Source organism: Cygnus olor, chromosome 2 (assembly GCF_009769625.2).
Source record: "Cygnus olor isolate bCygOlo1 chromosome 2, bCygOlo1.pri.v2, whole genome shotgun sequence".
NCBI lineage: Eukaryota > Metazoa > Chordata > Aves > Anseriformes > Anatidae > Cygnus > Cygnus olor.
This window is the reverse complement of record NC_049170.1, coordinates 38,203,050-38,228,053: the sequence shown is the minus strand read 5'-3', so window position 1 is coordinate 38,228,053 and position 25,004 is coordinate 38,203,050. Positions and strand designations below refer to the sequence as shown.

At 35.9% G+C, this 25,004-nt stretch overlaps 1 protein-coding gene across 4 annotated transcripts in view; it reads left to right on the top strand.

Moving 5' to 3' along the window:
• TBC1D5 (TBC1 domain family member 5) overlaps window positions 1–25,004 on the top strand; it is a 320,152-nt gene that overhangs the window by 131,777 nt on the left and 163,371 nt on the right. The gene's annotated exons all lie outside the window — the stretch shown is intronic.

The following is a 25,004-nucleotide window of genomic DNA, read 5'->3' as shown; positions in this document are numbered from 1 at the left end:
CACTACTGCAGTCTCATAATTCAAAGGTAAGATTTTAGTTCTTTTAGGAAAACTCTACTTTCAATTATAACTTTTGGATCTGATTGTATTGTCATTTACATGCATGTATGTATACATGCCTTTTTTTCTTTTAATTATAAGTTGGTTTTATTGTACTACTTTTTCTGATCGAAAAACATTCATGGCATTGTTCATTCTATTCTAACAATAATTTTGAATGACTCTCATTTAAATAGGACTCTTTATCAGACTGACATGAATCACATCTTTTTGGTCTCCAGCAGGCACTTTATAAACACTGAATACATGAAGAGAAATTTCAGAAACTTTGCACTTCTGCTTTCTCACTGTGTGCTGCATCTAACAAGTATTTTGTTCATTTCCAAATGCTCAAGATTTATATTACATTGAAACAAGATAACTAGGGTAGCTGTTTCTGAGCTGCAGTAATTTTTTACTCTAAGTTATGGGACTCACCACATTCTGACATAAGTTTTGAAGAATGTAGTAGGTAGTATTCCCATTTCATTCATGTAATGAGAAAGTTGATCCTCTAAGGACAGACTGGAACAATGCATTTAATACTCTTCAATTTAATTTGCTCAATATCACAATTAATACAATTAAGGTCACTTGAAATGAAACTATTAACGAATTGGGTAATTTACTTTAACAATGTCAGTGTGTTCTCACAATTACATTTGCTTTAATTAGTGTACAAGCTATTATTTAATAGCATACTTCACACAGAAAAATGTAATGTATTCTTTGTTCTTTATAGAAGAAAAGGGGAAACATTTAATGGGCCTGATTGTTTGGGGTTTGGAGATTTGGGGGATATATTTCTTGTCTAAAAGATATAGCTAGTGGTGAGAACACTGGCTGACATAGCTGAAAGGAGAAAGGTAACTACTGGAGTGTCTGACTGAAATGAATCTAGCTGAGATAGATCAGTTGCCCATATCCTACTTACCATTGCATCCCTCTTGATTCTCAGGCTGTCGTGAAAAAATATAAAGTGGTAAAAGAGCATTCATATTCCCATTTTGACCTTATTCTGTGACCTTATTCTATTATTCTGTGTTATTATTAGTTATTAATAGTTATTATTCTTATTCTTATTATTATTCTATTATTCTGTGACCTTATTCTATTCTTATTCCATTGGTCCTCATTTGAGAATTATGCCATTCTGGTACTAACCTCATGACACTGATTTCTAGAAATTCTTACCATATAGAACTATACCTTATTGTGGTAGTTTGAGAAACCTGGCTTAAATCAGTGTTACACAGAAAACAAGAGGGGAATGAAATAACAGTGCTCACCTTTTGTGGACCTAATAGGACCCATATGCTGTCAAACGATTTCCCCAAATCTTAAGTGTAATTCACGTTAGGCTATTTGGGGCTTGGCTTTTCCATTAAAGGCACAGGTGTAAAGATTGGAGGTATGCTTGAGAGGGAAGAGCTTTCTTTACTCTGGTTTGCTTTGTATTACAAGAATAAAAACAAGAAAGGTTTGTGGTGGTGTTTTTTTTCTCTACATCTTCAAGCACCATATGCTAACATAACAAGCATTTTAATATTCATTTATTAATAATAACTACTGTTTATCTTGCTTTCAAATGAGCAACAACAGGGTTGTAGTGACAAAGGCTATTGGAGCAACACAGTATGTCTTCAGCTAACTCAGCCTGTCACTAGCTTCTTCCACGGGACTCCTCATTTTCTCTTTTGTTTTTTTGTCCTAGAAAAATATTAAGTAATCAGATAGCAGAGAAACGATGCGTGTTTAAATATATTTAAAAATTAGCTGAAAGTATCTAGCACTTAGTACATGTTTTCCTTTAAAGATTGTAGTATTCAAGGATTTAACTATACTGTAGAGTTGTTATTAGGCAGGTGTAGACTGTATTGTGTGCCCTAAGTGATGTGAGTCAAGTAACAGCTTTAAAGTAGAAGGCCTCAAACTCAAGTTTTGTCAGGGCCTATTGATCCAGAGGTCTTGTAGACGAGCCCAAGGTTGCTCTGCTGGCTTCTGGGCTGCTCAGCTCGGATAGTAACAAGTGTCACCATGTCCTCGGGTAAGTAAGAGAATGTAGTGAGATGTGGGCCCTTTGGTTCAAATGCCTTGCTGTAAATTCTTATTTAGGAGCCGGGGGAGTGTTTTAAATGTCATCAGCTGTGGCAGTGTATGTGAGTAGCTGGCACAGTTCTGTGGCTTATGAGGATCCAGGGTCTGACTTTTCTCTCTAGATTTGGTAGCTCCATTGTTTTGGGTGGCTTTGCAGAAGTTGCATGCTACATTAGTTCCAGTTTGGAGGTTATAATGGGACATGGGTAACTGGCACAAGCATCGCACAGGGATCAGGGTTCAGTGGTTTATAAGGCAGATCATAGAATCATAGAAAATCCCGAGTTGGAAGGGACCCATAAGGATCATCGAGTCCAACTCCTGGCACCACACGGGTCTTCCCAAAATTTTAGACCATGTGACTAAGCGCACAGTCCAAATGTTTCTTAAACTCCAACAGGCTTGGTGCAGTGACTACTTCCCTGGGGAGCCTGTTCCAGGGCACGACAACCCTCTCGGTGAAGAACCTCTTCCTGATGTCTAGCCTAAACCTCCCCTGCCTCAGCTTGACACCATTCCAGCGGGTCCTATCACTGGTCACTAAAGAGAATAGATCAGCACCTTCCCCTCCGCTCCCCCTCGTGAGGAAGCTGTAGACCGCGATGAGATCTCCCCTCAGCCTCCTCTTTTCCAGGCTGAACAGGCCACTCCTCATATGTCTTCCCCTCTAGGCCCTTCACCATCTTCGTAGCCCTCACTATTAGGTATTAGAAAGACCTTTTCATTGATGGTGTCTGATGATCTAAGTGAAATCTGAACTACTCTTTTTGAAAATTCTACTCAGAATTGGTACACGAAGATAAGACCTAACTCACTAATGACACTGGCACTTCGCCTCCGCTCACTCATGTCAGCTGGGAGTTTCCAGTTGTTTCCAAATATAATCCTGCCCAAAATACTGGCATAAATAACTTGCCAGTCTCATCATTCTGGTAATTCCTTGTGACCTTACTATGGGAAATGCTGATTTCAGTCTTTCTTTTTGTTCTTTACCTAGCTTCTCCCAAATCCAGGTTAAAGCTCAACTAGCTGGCTCTCATCTTGACTCCTAGTATACTTATAGTATAATATACTTCTGATAAAAGCAAATGATAGAAGTTGAATGAAAAAGGAAGATTTAAAAATAAATAAATAAATTTGATATGGCATTGGAGCTTAAAATACCAAGTGGAAATTTCCATTTTAACTATAGTAACCTCCCGAACAGCATTAAAACAGAAGAATCTTTTCATTAAGAACTCTAAATATAACATGAAAACTACCTTGTTATTATAAGTTATATAAAGCCAGTGATGAGAATTAAATAATTATTTGAATATTTTACTCAGACTTGATACAAAAATATAATGAAGGTTAGTACATGTAAACACCTCACATATTAAGTGTTCTATGCAATGATCAAATCATGTTAAATGGCTATATTTCCTACATATGGAAAAGGAAGACTCTTAATTTAAAAAAATTGAACTGTACAAGTTTGATTTTCCTTGTGTATTTATAATTAAAGACTAGTAAATCAGAATTCTAGCTGAGGCCAGCATGATTGGTACAGGATAATAATCAAATGTGTGTGTTCACTTCTGTCCTTATGTACAGAAGGCTGTAATTTACAAAGCAGTCTGTAAAATGTATGCAACTAGCTGATGTTACAGACCCCTGTACCTGAGATTAAATGTACATTAAAACATTTTGAAAGATTTTAACTGCCACAGATTTGATTGTATTAGAAATTGATTACTCCATATAACAGAAGAATGTCAGCATGGATAGAATCTTTCCTGTCTTTCATAGGTGTGGACACTGTAAAGATCTGGAATTCCTTCTTTTAGAAAGTGAAGTGTTTGACCTACTTTCACTGAAGTGATACCACCATATTCTATTGCAAAGTTTCAATTTTAGGCTTCCTATTAACTAATAAGCCTTATTCTTCAACCACCTTGGATACACCTGTCACTGTCCTCTTTGTACATGCAAAGCTAAGGTGTGTGGGAGAGGAATAAAGTACTGTCAAACTAGGTAGTTTCTTGCCACTTAAAATAAGTAAGATGTGTATTATTTATTGACAGTCTGGCCTTTTAACAAAGAAAAATAGGCCTATGCTTAGGTTGCCACTGCTACAAACAAAACAGCTGATACCGTAATGAACAACATACTGAGGGCCATCCAGGACATAAGGCAAATTAAGCAGGTTACAAACTGCATATCTTCTATTTAGATATAGGAGATCTCCCCAGCTCTGACAATTAGCTCTACTGATCAGGCAAGCAGACAGACAGAAACAGAAGGAGGCCATTTGTATCAATTTGAGGAACAGAACTAGTAATGAAGTAAAATATCCGTAGCAGGTATTTTCACCTCCACGTTGGAACAGATATTTCTAACTGTTGGTTTCATCTTCACAATAACAAATACATAAATATGTGTTGTTTAACAGAAGCTTATTTTCTGTTGTTTACAAATTGAGAGCAAAAGAATAATAATACTTCTAACCCAGAGGTTTTTTAAAAAGGAGAAAACATTTTCTGGACATACAAACAAATATGAATCTTGGTAACCTGACAGCTTTGTTTAAACGTTGAATTTGAGTTTCCTTTCATGAAAATCTTTTCAAAGTACAGCAATTCAGCTGTGAAAACCTGAATACATTAATGATGACAAAGAACCTCTGGAATGAGCCAACGTTTGTTTTTGTTCTTCTACAACATTTCCTGATGAATTGCACATACAAAAAGTGTTGCAGGTTATTTTAATTTTCCTTTCTTACTTTGATAATAAATGTCTCCTCTGTTTACCTTTTCAGTTAAGGTACCTTATTATTACTAATCAGCTTTAATTATTTATAACAAAATGACTGTGAAAGATTTTTCTTTGATGTAGAAAAAGTCAGGGACCTGATCCTGATCCTATTAAAATTAATGGCAAGGTTCCAATTGACTGTAAAAGCAACAAGCCTGAGTGCCCTTATTGTTTAGGTGAAGCAATAATTTAACCCAAGATACTGAATTGGGATTAGTTACTTGGAGTTCCTTAATTTTGGGAATGTCCAGATTTCAAGCATTTGGTCTCAGGTTTTGTCTCCTCAGAGGCAGTGTGCATAGGACCTTTAAAGTGTTGGCCTTCATTTTACACATCAGATATGCAGTAAATGAAAAAAGGCTAAATATACATGATAATCGGAGAATACCTTTGCCTCTAAACAGAAATACAGGCTAAAATGGTTGCAGTGAGAGAAACATGCATAGGATTTCTACTTTAACTATCTTTCTTTCCAGTCAACAAAATAGCAAACCAACCCAACTCTAAATGATACTGGATAAAGACACATGATGTCTTAAATGCATTAGGTGAGCTGATGTTTAAACCTTTTTGCCTAAGTGAACTAGTGCTGGCTTTTGTTTCTAAATATTTATACACACGCACTCCATGAAAAAAAGATTGAACACTTCTGTCAGAGTATGGAATATCTTTTAGTTGTCTATTCATAAATATCCCTATTTAGCTTTGTCATTATGTCAGAAGTTTAGGTCACTTCATCGGTAATCATGTGACTATAATGTTTTAACTGCAGCCCAAGTGACATAAAAGGATATAGCAAGTAAGATTTATTTTTACTATTTGTGACAATCACACACGCTTATGATGCACTTTGTGCTCAGTCACTTGATCTGTTATAAAGGGAAGTAGGACTTTGGATGTTTCTTCTGCATCTCTGTGCTTATCTCATCCTATTCAAGGTATCATATACCAAAGAAGTTAAGAAATTAATTCTTGTAGCTGCCATACATATAGTAATAGGACTGTATGTTCTTACAGAAGCAGAAGTTTGAAGCAGGTGAAATGATATGCCTAATTCATACAAGAAGTCTGCAGCAGGGCCAGGAATTGAACCCAGATCATTCAAGATTGAGCGCCGCCTCAGTGACCTAGTGGTCCTTTGTTTCTTGCTTCCTTTGAGCCATTTGTGAGGCAGGGTAAAAACAAAACAAAACAAACAAACAAAAAAAAACACGGTAACTTTGGTACATGTCAGAGTACACCCACAACTTTTTCATGTTTTATATACAAACTCATAACAAATACGAACTTGTCAGTCTTCAAGAATTGCAACCAGAAGTGGTTTTGGTAACTGTAAAATGGAAAATATTTTAGAAGATGGAGATATGAGTGTCATCTTTTCATTATTATGGGTAATCAAATAAAGTTTTTTAATTCATTAAACTATTCCCTAAACTTTTGTAAACCATAGCACAGTGTATATATATAAAATTTGTATGTGTGTGTGTTACTATTAAAATATGATTTTTCCACAAGATGAATGAATGCTGCTCCAGCTTGATGAAGTAGTTATCAAAGTTGATTTGATTTGGTTTTGTTTGTCATTGGTGTGTATCTCAGCATTCCCAGCTCCTGTCTTAAGAAAAGGCAAAATACTGGAACTTCTTATGAGAATTTTTAAAGTAAGCACTGCATCCTGCTTTTACAGTTGCATTATGCCACTGTAGGTGCTATGGGCATTAACTGGCTAGACATACAGCTCAATGGAAACTGTGAATCAGGTAACGCAATGCTACATCCCTTTTCCCCTGCAGCTCCCATAGAGAATACCTGTCTCTATGATATTTCATGGAATGTAAGTGAGAAGATTAAAAATCAAATTTTAAAAAAATATTAAAAAAAATAAAAAAATTAAAGTGAGAAGGTTAAAAATCAAATTTAATACATGTGAACTATAATGGCCAGTTAAAAAAAAAAAACAGCTCTAATATTCTTCTTTTAAATATCTTAAATCTGCACAATCAGCTGGCAGTTAAATGCTTTTAATTGGGTACTAGAGTGGTAAGCAATAATATATAAAATATATAAATATATATAAATATATATATATAATATATAAAATCTGAGATAGGAAGACTGCACTCAAATTTTTGAACAAATCTGTCACTTCAGTGCATATGGGACCGTGTAACCAAAATATTACCAGTAGCCCTGTATGATAAATTTATCCACTAAAATTTTGATATCCCATTACAAATTATTATTCCCGATCTTCCTAGAAGTTAAAAGGCACAAACTTCATCCAGGTAAAGCTTTTATGGTGGTGATAATTCTTTTCTTCTGAGAAATTGGATTTGTAATGGAATCAATGATTTAACCTTAGGAAAAGTTATCTGTGTAGTGTTTCAGTGCTAAATGCAATTGAAGGAATAGAGTTCTCATATAATATGCATGAAAGTATATTTTCGATTAGAAAATATTTGTGTTTCAGTATGGTGGGGGTATAAGTTCTGTATCTTAGTCATAATATTCAAAGATACCATTGATGCTTTTGTTTACTTTTCATTTGAAATATTTAAAGGGTGGAGCAGTGGAACATAAATCTGTCCATTAGTGGGCATTTCTACTTTGCACTCAGATGAATTCTCATCAAATTTGATTTGATGACTGGTGGCCAGAGCAGATACTATCTTAATGGAAGAGAGAAGGATACTGAGCCACAGGGCCACCTCCAAACTTCTGTGACCCAGTGTTTGTTCACTCTTTGCTGAAGTACAAAACAAAATACTGTTTTGCAAATGTATACAAAGCCCCATTCTGAATTATCAACAGCTAGGTGGTCACAACTTTATCAGCTACATTAAGACTGAGATTTTATTGCCATAAAATTGTATAGCATTAATTGTTGCTATTCTAAAAATAATGCACTTGCAGATTAGTTTCTCTTTTGCTTATTTGAATTTGAAAGAAAGAAGGGATGTAAGTCGGAGCTTACACTGTGGAAGAGTCTAGCTCTGTTTGGGATTTTGTGACTGTAACCAGTCAAAACTTTTGTTTTAAATGTTCTGGAATTAAAATTGAAGATTTTCTGCGTGATTAAATATAATGTATTTTATGAATTCATATTTGTGATATTTATTTGTCATGAAGACATGATAGTTTTTCGCTTTGACATTTGCATGAACTTAAGTTACACCCTTGTAACTGTGCTATTAGAATAACTGTTTGTTGAAGAGAATAAATTCTTTTAAAGAAGATGCTTTGTGGCATACCTCTATCAAAAGTAAATTTCTGATTTGGAAAAATACTACATAAAGCCTGTGGCTTTTTCTCATTTATTTAATTTTTGCAGGAAAGATAATTTTGTCGTAAAAGCAGCTTTAAATGAAAACCACAGATTTAATTCTGCACATGAAAAATCTGCTGCAGATTTTTCATGTGCAGAATTAATATGATCTTTCTGATACTACAGATCTTCTAGATATTACAAATTTAAGAAGATGCTTGCAGGTTTTCTGCTGTTTCAAAGACACTTACTCATAACTGTCAGTTGAAATTTGAGATTTCTATGGAAAAATGACCCTGCATTTGCTTTCAAGCATTTGCATTACTTGTCTAAATACAGTTTTCTGGTTTTGAATATTAATCCGTTCCTTGCCAAAGCTGTAGCTCAGAAAGCGACTTTGAAACTTTTGAACATACCTAAGCATTTTTTTTAATTACTATATAAAGTTGAATTTGGGTTAAACATTGTATTAACTGTGACAATCTGTTAATTGTAAAATACTTATAATGTTGGGGATGCTGAAGTCAATTGTCAACTGATAGTTACATTTGTTATATGTAACAAAATGACAGTAAATGCGTTAAAACAGTACTGAATCTTAAGATGGGAGGTGGTGACATCTGAATATCATGTAGTAAATTATGTGTACAATGGTAATCTGTTGGCCTAGCATACGGGGCTGCTTACACTGTGGATCCTACAGCCACACAAATCGTGTCAACACTTCCTGAGACTTGATGTTTTCCAATTTGGGCACTTACTACAATGACGACAAGTCTTTGCTGCAAGAGAAAAAAAATAGCCAATTACTTTATTGATTTGATTCCTCCATGCTATAATTGCATTAGAAAAATAGGCATAATTACTGAGAAATATTATTAATCTGATTTTTTAAAGGTAATTTAATCCTTTAAAGATTAGTTGAGGCATTGGGAGACTGGAATGAGTCTTTGCAAAGGGAGCAGAATTGTACCACGGCTGTGTTCAGACACCTGTCAGTGTCCCATCTGCCTTGTCACCTGGTTTGCCCTTGGTGGGCAAGCAACCCAAGAAAGTTTGTCCGCATTATTAATAATTCCGCTGTTCAGATCTTTGGCCCTGAAGTGATTTTCTGTTTATGAATTGACACCGTTTTGCATCAAAGGTGGTGAGTCAGTTTTGGGACATGTTGAGTTATTCCAGTAGTTCTCATTTACCACTTGCTCCTAGGTCCATATCTTGTTACTATCTTAATGAAGTTAAGGCAAAGAACAATTTGAGGCCTTCAGGTTGGGTCTATTTTTTTCCTCTTTCAAACCGTATGCCAGTGCTCCAAAGGCCTGTCTTTTGGCTGGTTCAAACAAAATAAAAACACCTCTAAAAGATCCCATTCAGAGAAGTATCTACTAATTTCAGGCAAAAATTCTTTTCATTTGGTGTTTACAAATTGCACTTCTTAAACTTTGCCTAGAGGTAGGGAGGAGTGTTTCAAAAATGAAATGTTTAAGTAAAGTGACTACAAAAGCATGTTATCTTCCATTTTAGTGTATTTCTTCTTCTGAATAAGTTATGCTCTAATAAAAATTAAAGAGCAAGTTGCATTTCGAAGATCAGGTCATCGTAATTCATTGACATTAGGCCACATAACTGAATAATGTCTTACTTCAGTGAAATACATCAAATGAGATCAACAATTATGACTCATAAACATGCCTCGCAGGCATAAAACAGCAGGGAATTAGCATGTGAGGCTGATAAATATGCATGTAAATAAGCTCCCAAAGGAATAACATGGGTTTGATTGATAGGTTTAGAATTGGAACATATGTAAACCCCTTTATTCCTCATTCTGGTGTAGCTAAGTAAAGATGCGTTTTACTTGTTAAAAGTTTCAATAACTTTGTAAATCTTAATGCCACATCTGCTTTTGTGTGTGCAGGCACGTGTGGGTGTCACTTGAGAGATTGATTGAATTGTCTGCAGGGTAGATGCCCTCACGCGAAGACTGTAGTGTTTGTGTATGTATATTGCAGTGGCTGCGTATATGCATGCACATATATGCATATTTGCACACTACATATTAGGTGGAGTGAAGCAAAAGATTACTGAGGGCTGGTTTTACTCAGAACTTACAGATTTTGAAGTTTGTTTTGTAAGCAGAAAAATGAGTTGTGAGTTTTGGTATATGCACCAGTATATTTTTGCAAATACATTCTGCATTGAAGGTAATTACTATTTATATTACAGAAAGTCCCACAAGTGCTACTACATTTAAGAGTCTGGCAGTGATTCTTTATAAACTTCCATTTTTGTTGGCATCTTGCAGCTTGAGCTCTTATCTACAACTTCAAAGTACCTATCACAGCAGTATCTTTATGTTGATCAGCACAAGTGTTTATGCTGTGCAGAGATTTACATCTGTATTCTTAGAAAAGTATGTAACATACTTGGTGTTTATAAAACATTAATACTTTGGTTTGCCAAATACAGACCAATTGGTTGCCATTGTCATGTGACCTAGTGTACATCTGCTTTATTGCCATTCCCTGCTATTAGGCAATAAAAACTTTTCCAACTGATGCACACTTACTGATGTCGCATCATGATATAATTATGCTAAAGTAATCATAGACCAGTGGCATGCAAGATGCAAAAACATTTCCAATAGCATGAAGTATGTATTGACTGTAGATTTTTGTTGTGTATGTTTTATAGCTAAAATAGTCATTCTGAGAAATTTGAGATAGGGCTGGTACCAGAGATTACAATTGTTCGTGTGTCAAAACCTCAGTTCTGTAATACCTGCCTTTTGCTTAGAGATACCTTTCTGCAGAAATAAAGCTTGAGGAAAATGACTTCCATCTGTTTAGATTTATAGAGTAGCGGGGAATATATTTTCCAGTTCCAATAAGTAAATTCAGGAGCTACTGCTTAGTTCTGAAAACCAGCTCTTCTTGCTGCTTAAAAATAAATAAATAAAATTGTAGCACTTAGAGACATCAGCATCGAATCTCATGTGGGTTCTCATGAAGCAATTTATTGCCACCTTGTATAATTTGTATAGAAATGCTCCAACAGCATAAACTGCTTAACCCAGACGGTAACAGACTGTGACATGAAGAAAAAATGAGTCCTACATACAACCATGGGAAGGGGGGCAGCAGGGAGGGGATTTTCTGTAACAGAGATGAATAAGCAGATTGCTATCTGGAGCTCCGATGGACCATGTTTCTAGCTGTGTAGCACTGTCCTTTTTCACATAGGATGCCTAGATATCTCTTGAGCCAACAGGAATAATAAATACAGCACTTTTTTTTTTTCCCCTAACAATGTGCCCTTTTTGCACTCAGGACCTTGACAGACTGTCAGTCAGTTTCCACTCCCCACAAGGAATGTCCTTGAATGGCCCAAGAGAAGCCAGAAAATTGTTACTAAGTATTTTTCATTCACCTCTAGAATTTTCCACATTTTATCCAACATGTGTGAAGCCACTGGGAAATATGGTTAAATGAGTTAAGCAGACATCACCCATCTGTGCATCTTAGGGAAAATAAAAACAGTGCTGTCCCTTGGAAATCTTTCTTGGTACATAACCAAAATCAGAGGAACAGCCACCAATTTGAAACTAAATCTAGGCGAGGCTCTTGTAGGAAGAAAGTGAGAAGCACTTCAAAAAAAAATGCTTCTTCTATTCCACCCCAGTCTTCCTGCTGTGTTGCCTTTCGGAATGTGAGGTGGTCCTGGCAGCTGGGCCCTTTTGACATTCCTGAAGGCTACTGGACACCCAAGGAAAACACGACTGCAAATCATATCCACTTCAGATGGTGTTAAAAACCTGGCATTCAGCCTCAGCTTTGAATTTTAGTCCGCTGACAAGCCAAAATTACCGCAAAACTGCAAAATTACAAGCAAAAAATTACTGCAAAAAAAAACCTGCAAAAAACAAGCAAAACTAGCGCAAAATTTTTACTTTTACTGCAAAAGTTTTATAATTGTAGATTAGAAGGCATTGTAAGAACCCTACGTTTCCTAAAGTCTTGATTCACCCTTTAATATTGTTCATTGCCATCCTTTCTACTAATAAAATGATTGGTAATTTGTATCTCTCAAACAGTTCCCCCTTGGATTTCTCATGCACTGAAAAGTCAGATGCCTGACATTACTGTGTAAAGTTAAGTGCTTAGGGTTAATGAATGGCATTAAATTTTATGAGGTCATGTCCAGTAGATGTTAAAAGAAGCTTAAGGGAACTTTATCACTGATAGAAATTAACAGTTGGCATGAAAGAATGCCCGAGGGAGTTCAGTTCTAAGCAAAAATAAAATTGGTGGTATAAAAGCTAAAATATAGAGTCATTGTGATTAATGTAAACATTTTTGTTAGGTAATTGGTTACGTGTTGCAGTAAAAGAAATGAGACCTCACAGCTTGAAAGGAAAGAATATTATTGTATTTAGAAAGCAATTAATGTTTCTAGTCAAATAAAAAAAAATCTACATCACGTACAATATTTATATTCTTTCAGTAAACATATAACCTTTGGGGCTATATTTATCAAATAGTCAAGTCTCCACTTATTTACATTAGGTTTTTCTTTGGGCAAAATGTGTTTTCCCTAGTGGAGAATGTTATTTTGTTTCATTAAACCTTTATTTCTACTCACATGCGTTGCTTGTATTACAGACCAAATGAGTACATTTTGTGTACTGAAAGTCATCTAAGGTTTGTGTTTTGGGGTGACTGACGGATGGCATGAAAATTCTGTTTAAAAAAGAAAATGGCTACATTAACTTATGGATAGATCTGTTTTGCATAATTATGTGGGGAACTATTCAGTAATTACACTAGTATTCACATGCTGTAATTTTCCTCGTCTTTATTCACTGTCATTCCAATGAGAGGAAACAGAAAACTTATTCAGACATATATATTCTTTCTTGCTCTGTCTTAAAACCCGCAGTCACAGTATACAGTACTTTTTCAGATAAAGTCTGTGCTCAAGAAAGACAACTCCTCTCTTGAATTTGATGCACACTGTGTATGTAGATCCTGCACCCAATCTTCCAAGTCTTTAATATCACATTGTAGATACGTCTAAATGACCTGTTACTTTCCTATCATTTGGCGTCTCTGCTGTCTGTACACTGCTGGAGGTAACAGTGTCAACCTTGTTGAGAATGTAGAGCTTTATTATTGACAAGTCAAAGTTTCTGGATCAGAGCTTTTTTCTCCTCTGGTTGGACAGAGAGGTACCATACCCTGTTATCTGGCATTGCAGATCGTAGCCACATCCCTAATTTGGAAGGGGAAATCTGAAGAAAAAGAGAAGCTATTTTTAGAATTTCTCATCTATCAGGACTGTTCTGTTGCTCTCCAAATGATTGGTTTTGTGATTTAGTATGAAGCACGTACATGAATCACACCTTTTCTTATTTTTCTACATAAAATCCAATGTGAAAAAATTGATGCGATCTGATGCTCAGTGACATTTTCTTCTTGTACCCAAACTGTTATCTCTGGCTAGAAGATACTGTGCATTTTCTGTCTTAGGAAACTGGTGCAACTGTCTAGAAAAATTGACTACTCCTCAGCATTTATCCTATTGTCGTGTAAGCTAAATCATCAGCCTTTTAGAAAACTTCAATATAATTGTTGTCAGCAAGAAAAGTCTGGGCATACTTGTCTAGTTCACATTTTTGAAGTCTCGTAATGCTTACATTTCCAAATGCTTTCTACTGGCATCCTTAGTTCCATCCTGAAGCACCACCAGGGCTTTCCACTAGTTATGGTCCTCACAGGAGGGTAAGGGTGGAGAACAAAAATCTGTCCTGTGATGCATTTTATACTTGTTCACGGAAAAGTTTTGTGGCGTTTTTTCTCAATATCTCTTAACAGAGGGACCATTGTTCCACAGACTGTGTTACATTATAATGAATAGAAACATTTTGTCATTCTGGTTGTCACTTCGATATATTTTTATATTCTGATATTGCTGTGGACTTTCATCTCTCAGACATCTAGAGCTTACTGCTAATGCATATATACCTTTGCTCTTCAGATTTTTCCAGATCTGTCATTTACAAAATGCATCTGCTTTTGCACCAGCAAAGTGCACAGTTGGTGCTCTCCAATTAACTGAGGCTTGATTTAAAAGAATTTTGATTAAAATCTAGTGGTTTTATTATGCTTCGGCGTATTTTGATTTGACAGTTTTAAAAGTTGTAACACAGTACTTCTTTTATACTTTTCGGTGGCATTTTTCCACCAGCAAAATTTATATTAAAAGAATTTATATTTTTTTTATATAAAATTTATATTGAAAGATAGGGTCTTCCTCCATTTCATGGCCATTTTGAGGTATGGGTTTGCTGGATACATAACGTATTCTAAGAATTAGCATCCTTAAATTAGACATCCTCAGATCAGGAGCTTCCTGGATTCGTCTTAGACAAAAAAGCTAGGCAACTTTAAGCTCAGGTGTCCTTTTTTGATGCAGGTTCCTTCTGTATAGTTCATTTGATTGGGATAAGGGCTGTTCCATTGGCAGCAGGGACATCCCTTTCAGGGTTGAATACTTGAGACTGTAACAGTGTTATTTGCCTTTAGGTTGCTGGCTTTTTTCAGACCATCTTGCTAAAGTGTGTCAGGTACTGGTGCTATCATAGGGTGAAGGTATCCTAACATTTAAAAAAAAAAAACAAAAAAAAAAAAACTGTGCACTAGAATTGTCCTACTCCTAGACTTTGTTATTGATGGAGTATCTCCTTTAAATTTTTTAAAACTTTTAAATGTTACCCACAGGACTTTAAACTTTACCCAGACACTAAGTTGCTTCTTCAAAGTCATTTGCATAATAGATTTGTTAAGGAGTGAAAAAATGTGCTTTCTATTGTGTTACAAATGATAGATAGAGGAAGTAAAAATCATACACATTTCTGAGGTGTTATGTTCATACTTTCATAAACCATTGGCTATCTCTTTACTTTTATGTGCGTTTAGTGCTGCTAAAATGTGTTAAGTAGTTACATTATTAAAAACATGCCTTTTTAGTACATACGAGCAGGATCCTATTTCTAACTAATTTAACAGATTATCCTGTGTTTTGTGTTGATATAAATCCGAAGTAGCCTGTTGGACCTACAGATGTGACGGAAGCAGTTGTGTGAGAGGCTCAAGGAGGGTACAGCAACTGGTATAAATATCCTGGTGCCCTCCTGCTGCTTCCAGCAGTGCAGAAAGGAGCTGTGGTAGCAGGGGGAGCAGGCTGCAGCTGGGAGGCACCGCAGCAGAGCTTCTAGGGGTGCTGGGGAAGGCTGCAGGTGCCCAGGTGCATCCACACAGCTCGGGGTGGTTCAGGAACTGGCCGCTTCCCATCGTGGGGCTTTCTTCACCTCATATCGTGTACTTTTATAAATGTCTGGGCGTTGCCCACAGCTTTCATCTCTGTGACAAGTTTCTGATTTCAGATTTCGGATCTGTTTTCTCTTCCTCAGAGCTGAAGCCAACAGCTGAGTTGCTAGCTCTTGGGGGGCAGTGCCAGCCCCACCACAGGATGCCAGGCAGCCCCACTGGCTTTTAGTTCCTCATGTGCCTGAATTTCCAGGTTTTCCATTTGCAGCAGTGCTGCTGCTGCTTTTATTGTTTCTGGTTACTTCCTAGCCATAAACGCTGCCTGCTATTCCGCTGAAGACGAGCAAGTAACTGGTTACACGTGTGGCAGCACAGTAGCCAAGTGGGTGCTCTGATTTCATGCTATACCCCTTTGTATGTATGTGCTGGGCAGAGGGAAGCAGTATGATTTTTTTTATGGTGTTTATAAATATATTTACACTTTGTAATCATGTCCAAGAACGTACTTCCTGCTTTCAGGAGAATCCTTTGGCATCCATCAATGGCGCTGCCGGTCACCAGCCTGCGATGGTAGCTTCCTTTAATAAGAAAGAGCAAAGAAAGCAACCAGAAAAGTGCTCCTGCACTGTTTTAACCTCTGGTCCTGTTTATCATGAGACCACCTAACACACTGCAGGAGGTGATGCTGCATGTCACTACCACGCGGCTTCCTGGCTGGCTGGCCTTTGTCCTGATAAACCTGTTCTTTTCAGACGAAAAGCTAGCTTCGTGTTGAAAGGGCAATTCTGTTTCAATAAAAGAGCACTTAATCCCTTCTCATTTGTTTTATACTATCATTTAATCTTGGCAAAACAGCAGTGTTAGAAAACTTCTACTCAATCTTTTTTGGCTCAATTTTTTTCCTAGACTCAATGGAATATACATTACTGCTTTTGAATATGAAAATCAAACCATGCTTACATATAATTTATTATCCTAAACAGAAGGATTGCATTTATCTATAAGATACAAATGTGGTTAAAAATAGGATGTAACTGAAGTAAATTAAAGGACAATAGTAGCTTTCAAACATATAAAGAGGTGGTATGTTTTTCTTATTCTCAGTGTAAATGGTCTCTGGAGACCACCTTTTTACACTGATTGTGCATGTCTAAGATTAAGCAAAGCTGTATGACCAGTGCTATCTCAGGAGGATGCTGAGTCATTAACTCATGTTTATTGCCTCTTGCCATCTTTAGATTATTGCAATTTATAGCTCAAATGCCTTTTTAGGCTGTTTAGAAGTTAAAATTAGCTAAATTCTTCTGGAAGCAAGTGATAAGTCACTCGGCATTTCTATATCATGGAAAACAAGTTCCTAGCGATGATTCCAGGCTACTTCTAAGATTTTTCTTTCCGTGCAAAGTCTAATTGTGGTACTCATCCCTAGTTATATGTATTACACAATTCTATGTATTGCTAGATTTGCTGATTTGCCTTTTTTTTAATTTTTTTTTTTTTACTGGCATATGCTCTTAAAGAATTTATTGAAGTTAGAGAGTATATTATTTATTAGGTGTAGAGTATCCACTTTGACTAGACTACATTAAAATGTTCATATATTATTCTGGAGTCTGAGTCACATTCGATGATGACCTAGGATGTTGTTCAAGTTACATAATGTAAATGATCAGCAATGTTAAGTAGCGGATACAAGCTGTAGTACTGAGCATATGAACAGAATTAGGCCTAATACACACTTGGAAAAAACACAGGTGCATTAGGGAAAACAAAGACTGAAAAAAAAGAAGCACATTTTTACCTTATCCTGTGGATTATTTTTTTTCTTTTACCAGTCTTACTGCTGCTGGTAACAAATTCAAAACAGGCATTACTGGATTATATATATGCTTACCGACTTCAGTGGAAGTTGCATTTGCTTATATAAGCTAGTATTATATGGTTTCTACAGAATGGGAAGTAAGCTATTTTTCTGTGTTACGTGCTTTTTCTGAAGAGTTTTTATCACTAATATCACCACAGATAAATTTGGCCATCCCATCATGCTCAAACGCATTATTTTAAAGCACCTCCAGATGTAAATTATTTAAGGTATTAGTACATAGCAATCACCTGAGAATTCTCCTCAAGCATTTCTATGCATTAGTTCAGTGGTACTAGAGTAAAATTCCTTATTCTATATATTTTATTGGTTTTAAAGTACAATATAGTACAGTCAAAAATGTAGTTCAGCCTGTTTTTAAACACAGAAGCTTAATCAGGAAATAAAATATAAAAAATAAGTGTTTTGAATATATATTTTATTAAATCTTATTTTAAATTCATCTGCAGGGGAGTATATATCTTAAACACTGATGCTACATTCTAATTTTGAAATCAGTCACCTAGACTTATATATATGTTTTCCCATCCACACTTTTTCACACATACATTTGCATGTGGAAAAGTGGCATGTGGATGTGCGGGCTAACCTAATGACAGAGTTGGTATTAAGATTCGTGAACACTTGGAATCAGTTTCACTTGAAATGGAAACTCTCTTATTTTTGTGTGCCTTAATTTAAACTGAAGTGCATAGATAAAATTATTTCAAACAGATTTTGCTTGGAGAATACTCCAGCAGAGTATAAAAGCAGAGTTTACTCATATATGCGTATACACATATGCAATTGTGATTTCTTATGCAAAGATCGTAGAAGATGCCACTCGATTGTCATAAATCAGCAATCCAAAAGACACTGGATTTGACTGGGTTCAAGCAACATGCAATACAAGGTACTCTTATTATCTCCAGAAGTTTTTGTTCCTAACTAAAAACCAATGTGTCTGCGTATCATATTGTTCGACTGTTCTGCTGCCTTTCTGTAGGGCTAAAACAGGCTTTGATTTTGCACCTTTGTGTCAGCGTTGCTTGCTTACTTTCAAATGTCACCAGCTTTCACTACTGCAAAATTAGCATATGTGCGGGTACTCTATTGTGTTCTACATTTGTGTTCCTCTCCTAACTTGCATAAGCTTAGAGGGGAAAAAGACACCATTAATGCTTTCTATATTTTTCTCATATTAATATCAAAGCATGAACAAGTGAAGTGTTTCACCCTGTGTAAGACTTTTTACTTCTAATGGTAGAGTCTCACAGTGAATTATCTGCGCAGCCTGCTAACTATCATTTTTTGTTTAATTCCTGGCAAAATATGATATTTTAGGGCACAGTAGTTGGAACTGAAATGCTACAAAGAAAATCTGTACCAGGCAACATGTGCATTGAAAGTACGTAACTAGTGCTAAATGCATTTGAAGCAAGGGATAGAGTCAGGTTTGTACCTGAAATGTTGCTCACCAAAAGTTGTGTCATATTTATTCCAGAAAACTTCAACAACTTGCTCAGACCGAAATGTTCTTCAACTTTCCAGCCTAATAATTATTTTATAAATATCAGAAGTGCAGTGCACTTAATTCTTTAGCTGAAGGCAGTATTTTCAGTTTCTGTACACTGCTTCGAGCTTGCTCCATTTAATCATTTTAAAAGCTTATTTGGTGCAAATTGAATTTAACACTGTAGTTGCAGGGGTGTTATGTAAAAAGTCCGAAAGATCGTTTGTTGTGTAAGGCTTATTGTACAAACGATTGAGCTTCAGAGCTGGAGCAGCGACCGAGTCATCCTAAACTCTCCAGCACCCTCTGTTGACATGATAAAGCAATGCCTTGTGCATTGCTCCTTTATTGCTAGGAAATCTATCAAAATACATAGCAGAGAAATCAATAACTCCGCTATGTTTTACTTTTTAAAGGTCTAGTTTATGTAGTTAAATATTAAATTGCCTTATGTTTTGGGATTAGTTTTCCTTTTATTTTTATTTTGTCTTCTCCCACTGCCATTCCGGTCTGTCGGTGGACCCAAACCAGAAAGCTTCAGTCATCTTAGTCGTCTTGTATTTTATTTTTTTTTCTTTGCTGCGGAGATCCCAAAGACTTTCCAAACTGCATATTTGGTGCTGTAGAAATGCAAATTGTCTGTTCCTTTGTAAACCTTTCAATTGTCAGACTGCTCTCTTTCAAAATAATAGAGGAGCCTGGAATCGCCCATGCTAAAATTAAGAATTTATAACTGTATGGAACAGATGTTTTCATAAACATTTGCTATAATTAATTTCAACTAGGGGATTGAAGGAACAAAGCAGTTTTTCCCTCTTCAAAACTTTATTGCCTTTTCCCCATACAGTGAACTCAGAAATCTTTGCTTTAATATTGTTAATGAAACAAATTTACTCTTCTGTTTGGTTTTCACTCTGAAAAAGGAAAGCTTAATTTGAACACGATACTGGCCTTTGGAACAATGAACAGACAGATACGTTGAATTTCCAACATTGCACATAAAGAATTAAAATACAGATCGTAAGTCTTTAGGTGCTCATTTCTGAGACTAAAACTCCATGGTGTCAATTGTTAGAGATTCTTACATATTAAAGTAAATTTTATGCAGATCAGTTTGATGAATATGTATCTGTGGAGTAAATAGTATGAAGGAATTTTATGTTTGAAGAGTTGTGAACCTTGGTGTTACAAAAAGCAAAGGAGTCTCGTGGCATTATATATAGTTTTAATGCATAGTAAAATGCTTATTGTATGTTGATTACCCCTTTATACTCACAATAAAGGTCTGCAATCTGTTAAGCAATTTTTTTTTTTGTTTGCATTATGTGAGGAATGCATCTTGACTAAAATCATTCTTCCATATTTGTATTGTCACTAGTTTTTCAGGGATATTGTTTGAAATGTATATAGATTAGGACTAGAATTTTGATGCTATTGTGAAGAAGAAAAATATCCATACATTATTGTTCTGTTTTTACTAGTTTCTACATATTATATAAACATCATCTAACGAAAAAAAATCTTTAAAGTTTTAAAATAAGCATGGCTTAATTGTTTTACACCTGAAAGAACCAGTGCAGCTGCAAGGATTTTTGAGCAAACTAGAATTCCTGACTGATCTGTCATCTATAAAGTGTGCAAAGAAAAATAGGTAGCTGTCATTAAAATTACATTTCAGCTTTCAATAACCATTTAATGAGTAGCGTAATTATATAAGTATGGTACCTCAAGTACTTCACTCAATAATTAAAAATAATCTCATCTTTAAAGTGAAAGCGCTATAATTATTATTTGACTTAACCAGGACCACTGTTATGATCTCCAGTGGCACCTCAGATTGTTCAAAGTGGTTTTGAAAGTATAAATTAAAATTGGATAAATCATTAAATTATTAAGCTTTAAATATCCTGAAAATGAATATAGCATGGAATTTGGAAGTCATGTTGTAAGAACTGACAACCTTAGAGTGCAAGCATGTATTTGTGTTAAAATTTTCCTTGTCTTTAATCATAAAACACTGCATTAATGATAGGGTGTTTTATATCAGCCTGAACTTGAATTTTCACAATTGTTAAATATTTTTTGTTTTTAAACAAGACTTTAAACTTTGATAAGAATACAAAGAAAACATTAAGCAGAGTGCAAACTTGTCAGCAAAGAGATCTATATCCATTTTGATACTTGTGAGCAGAGGAATGCACAGTTTGATTTCCTAAGTAGGAACGCTTTTATCACCAATTCCGAAACTGACAGCTATAAAACCCTTTCATAATTGACACAAGATAGGTAAATAGTTTATCACTATATAAATAGATGCATATGTGTTGTGTACCCACAGGTAGTCATGCGTGCATGTGTGTGCATGCATGTACATACATACATATGGATAAATATGAAGATTTTTTCAGTATCAAAACATACATTCAAAAGACAAGAATTTAGAGTTATTTACAAAAGTTAGGAATATAGCCATAGATAAAGGGGATTTCACTCAAGCTTCTTGTCTTAGTAGACCCACCACTGTTTGTGATGTTTCCCAGCTCTTTTCCGTAAAGAGTTGTGTGCTGAATTTTTGCATCTTGCACGAGATAGCCGTTTTCAGAGAGGTAATGAAGGAGATGATTGAGCAATCTCTGATCCATCCATGGTTCTTCACATGCTTTTTCACTCTTGTTGAGCACATGCTCAAGGTGCTCATTGTGCCTGATAGGTACCCAGAGCATCTTCCTGCTCTTGAAATGAAGGGCTCTGCAATGCTATCCAGTTTCTTCTTATTGCCTTAACTGGGAGCTGTGCCTTGCACCTTAACAAAGCTTTTGTTTGAGATCAGGTTATACTACCCGCATAATAATCTGTTTTAAAAAAAAAAATATATATATATATATATATATAAACAGTGTGTATATTTAAATTAGGTTTCTCCTTGTTACAGTTTCTACATGTGGTTTTCAGATAATGTTTAGAAAATGTATTTGGCTTCCTCATTCTGGGTTCATCTATTTTATGCTATGTCTATAGTCTCAAACATGTTCTTACAAAAAAAGTTGCTGCAGGTGACAAGTCTGTGCGTTCTGTGTGAATCTAGTACCCTAATAAACGTACAGTTTACAAATCCTTCTCCTTGTATCTCTGAAATCCAAAGAAGCTTGCATTTGAAATATTCTTTTTTGACTGTTTTGTAAAAGCATCAATTTCAAGTTATGCAGATTCTCCAGAAACAGATTCCAGCTGTGTCCGGAAGTACCAGCTCCCACCCACCGGAGTCCCAGCTCCCTTTGGCCCTCAGTCTCCATCCGCAATAAAAGACTTAACTAAAACACAGCAAAATAATTATTTCAGAAGAAACATTGTTCGTTCCCAGGAAAGGGACTTTCTCAGTTAGTTCAGTGGCAAGGTATTCAGATGACTTTCAGTCCCTTTGAAGGGACTGCCTTGTTTTACTGTTGTATTAAAACCAGTGACTCCTCTAGTGCTGAAAGCTGGGTACCTCAGCCTTACTTTGTTACCAATGCTTGTTATGGTACTGGTTGTTTCCCCTCTCTTGCCTCCGCAAGTATGATGAGATTTATTTTACCCTTTTTTTTTTTTTTTTATTCTCTTTCCCCCAGCTATTGCATTTGAAGTTTGGAAACATTTTCAGGAGGTGCAGGGCAGGGTTGGTGGAGCATCCTCTATTTCTTCAGCGGAGTTCTTCTTCCCATTTTTGAGTCTCAGGATCTAAAGATTAGTATGATGTGAAATCAGTTAGCATTTTTGAAGGAGATCACAAGTTCAGTTACCAGCATCATGAATCTTGCATTTATAACCCTTTGGTATACAACCTAATTTTATCAGAAACTTGCATCATTATCACTGACTATACAAGTAATCTCTGTTTTCCACTGGGTGTTCACCATACCTTTCAAAAGCAAGGCTAACTGAAACTTGCTTGAGGAGAGGTGATCCAGGGCATGGATTCCCACAGCTTATTGTCATTAGTTAGTGAAGCACCTGTCCCATTTGTTCTCATAAATTGTTGACTATGAAAGCTTACCAGGATTTGCTAGAAAGACTTTCAGATAACAGTAGGTGAAATCTAAGGAATCCTCTTTTAAGTCAAATGAATACCTTTCACTTTGCGTTGTCACTTTTATCACTTTAAATAACAGGCATCTAAATCATCGTTCAGGATATTATTAGCAGATATATCTGTCTTAAAAGGGATAGAGCAGGAAAACAACAAACAAAAACCAACGACAGCAACAAAAAAGCCCACTCAACTAAATCCTCTCTACGGGAGCTTAATGTACCTGCTCCTATCCAGCTTTGATAGCTGCTGCTAATGGTAAGATGGAGCAGCCAAAGTGGCTCTCAAAAAGTAACAGTAACTTGTCTGAATATGAGATTTATTAACAGTGGGCATACAATTAAGAATGCTGAAGAATTGCAGTGGTTGTTTAAAGAAAGGAAATTGTTGTTTTCTTCTGGGAGAGTGCTTCAGAACAAAGAATAGTACAAGCAGAGTAGTTTGTGAGGGAAAGCTGACTCCTGGGGTGTCCTTTTAATCTCAGTGGATGTAGCAGATCCCACCAAATGTTCATTGTTGGATCCTGATGAAAAAGAAGCTTTTTTTCACCAAAATTCTGGTTTTCTTCACAGAGCCCAGTAGACCCTTTGGGCAGGACAAATAGTTTATTAGAAAGATGAGAAATGCCGTGCTTCACGAAGGTAGAAGATCGCGTTGCTACTCTTTAAAAGGGTTCCAAAATACCTTTTTCAGGATATGAACTTAGCATTGTGAATGAGTTTTCCTTTTCAGTTTGACTTTCCGCTCTCAATTTTAAAACCTCCAGAACTGCAGTCAGGATAACGGAGCATGCAAGTACAGCCAACGTCGTAGAAATAAACATGAATATTCTTTTCGGATCCATAGGTTTCATTCTCTTCTCTGTTCCTTTTCTGGACCTAATCTCACAAAAGATTAACTTTTTTTCTCAACGTGGAAGAGTGTTTATTATAACAATAGTAAGAGAAGTTTTTTGCCAACAGTTGTTCATTCTAAATGAGTGAGGGGTGGAGTGAGGAATGGCATTTCATACAGTTCATACTTTTAAAATATCAGGTGTTATGTTTCTGAATTGGTCAATCTGGGATTACTAATTACAAATCTAAACTCAATCTGAGTTTTTTGTTTGTTTGTTCGTTTTATAAATTAAAAATAAATAAATAAATAAAGCTAACCACCTTTCACACAGCCTTGTCACTAAAATACAGAAAGATCTAAGATATCACTGGCGACACATTCTTGGGAGGAATATTTTCCTGGCACATAGGTTTTTACTTAGATTTTCAAAGTCACTCATAAAAAAAAAAAAAAAAAGTAACAAGGTAACAAGTGATGGGACACAAGGAAACAGTCTTGGGTTGTGCCAGCAGAGGTTAATATATGATTTTAGGAAGAATTTCTTCGTGGAGAAGGTGGTCAAGCATTGGAGGAGGCTGTCCAGGGAATTGGTAGAGTCTCCATCCCTGGAAGTATTTAAGAGATGTGTGGATGTGGCACTAAGGGATGTGGTTTAGTGGTGGGACTTGGTAGGTCAGGTTGATGGTTGGACTTGATGATTGATCTTGAAGGTCTTTACCAACCTAGGTGATCTATGAAAATGGCTACAACACTTTTCTTTGTCTATAGCCAGTCTAATTCTTCTTTGGCAAAGAATCTACTGTACAGTGATGGCACTTGTTTGATGAAAGAATTTATTTTTAGTGGAGTTGTTAAACAGTTTATGGTGGAACTGATCTTACCCAATGAATATTTTCATTCATTGTCTTGACGCAAAGCGGAAGACTGCACTGATGGACGTCTGTGAAGAAATAAAAATTAAAGGTGGGATCCAGTGCAAACAAATAGAATATTCAGGCAGGACTGATCCTTTCTGAGGAAAAGAGGACTAGAAAGAGCATGAAATAATAGGAAATACAGTATTGTACTCACAAGCACAACTTATTTTTGTAATTAAAAATGGAAAGTAAACATATAGGAGTGTTGGTTAAGGAAGGCTGTGAAACTACATCATGGTGTGGCATGACTATAAATTGTATTAGGCAAGGTATTTTTGGTAGAGG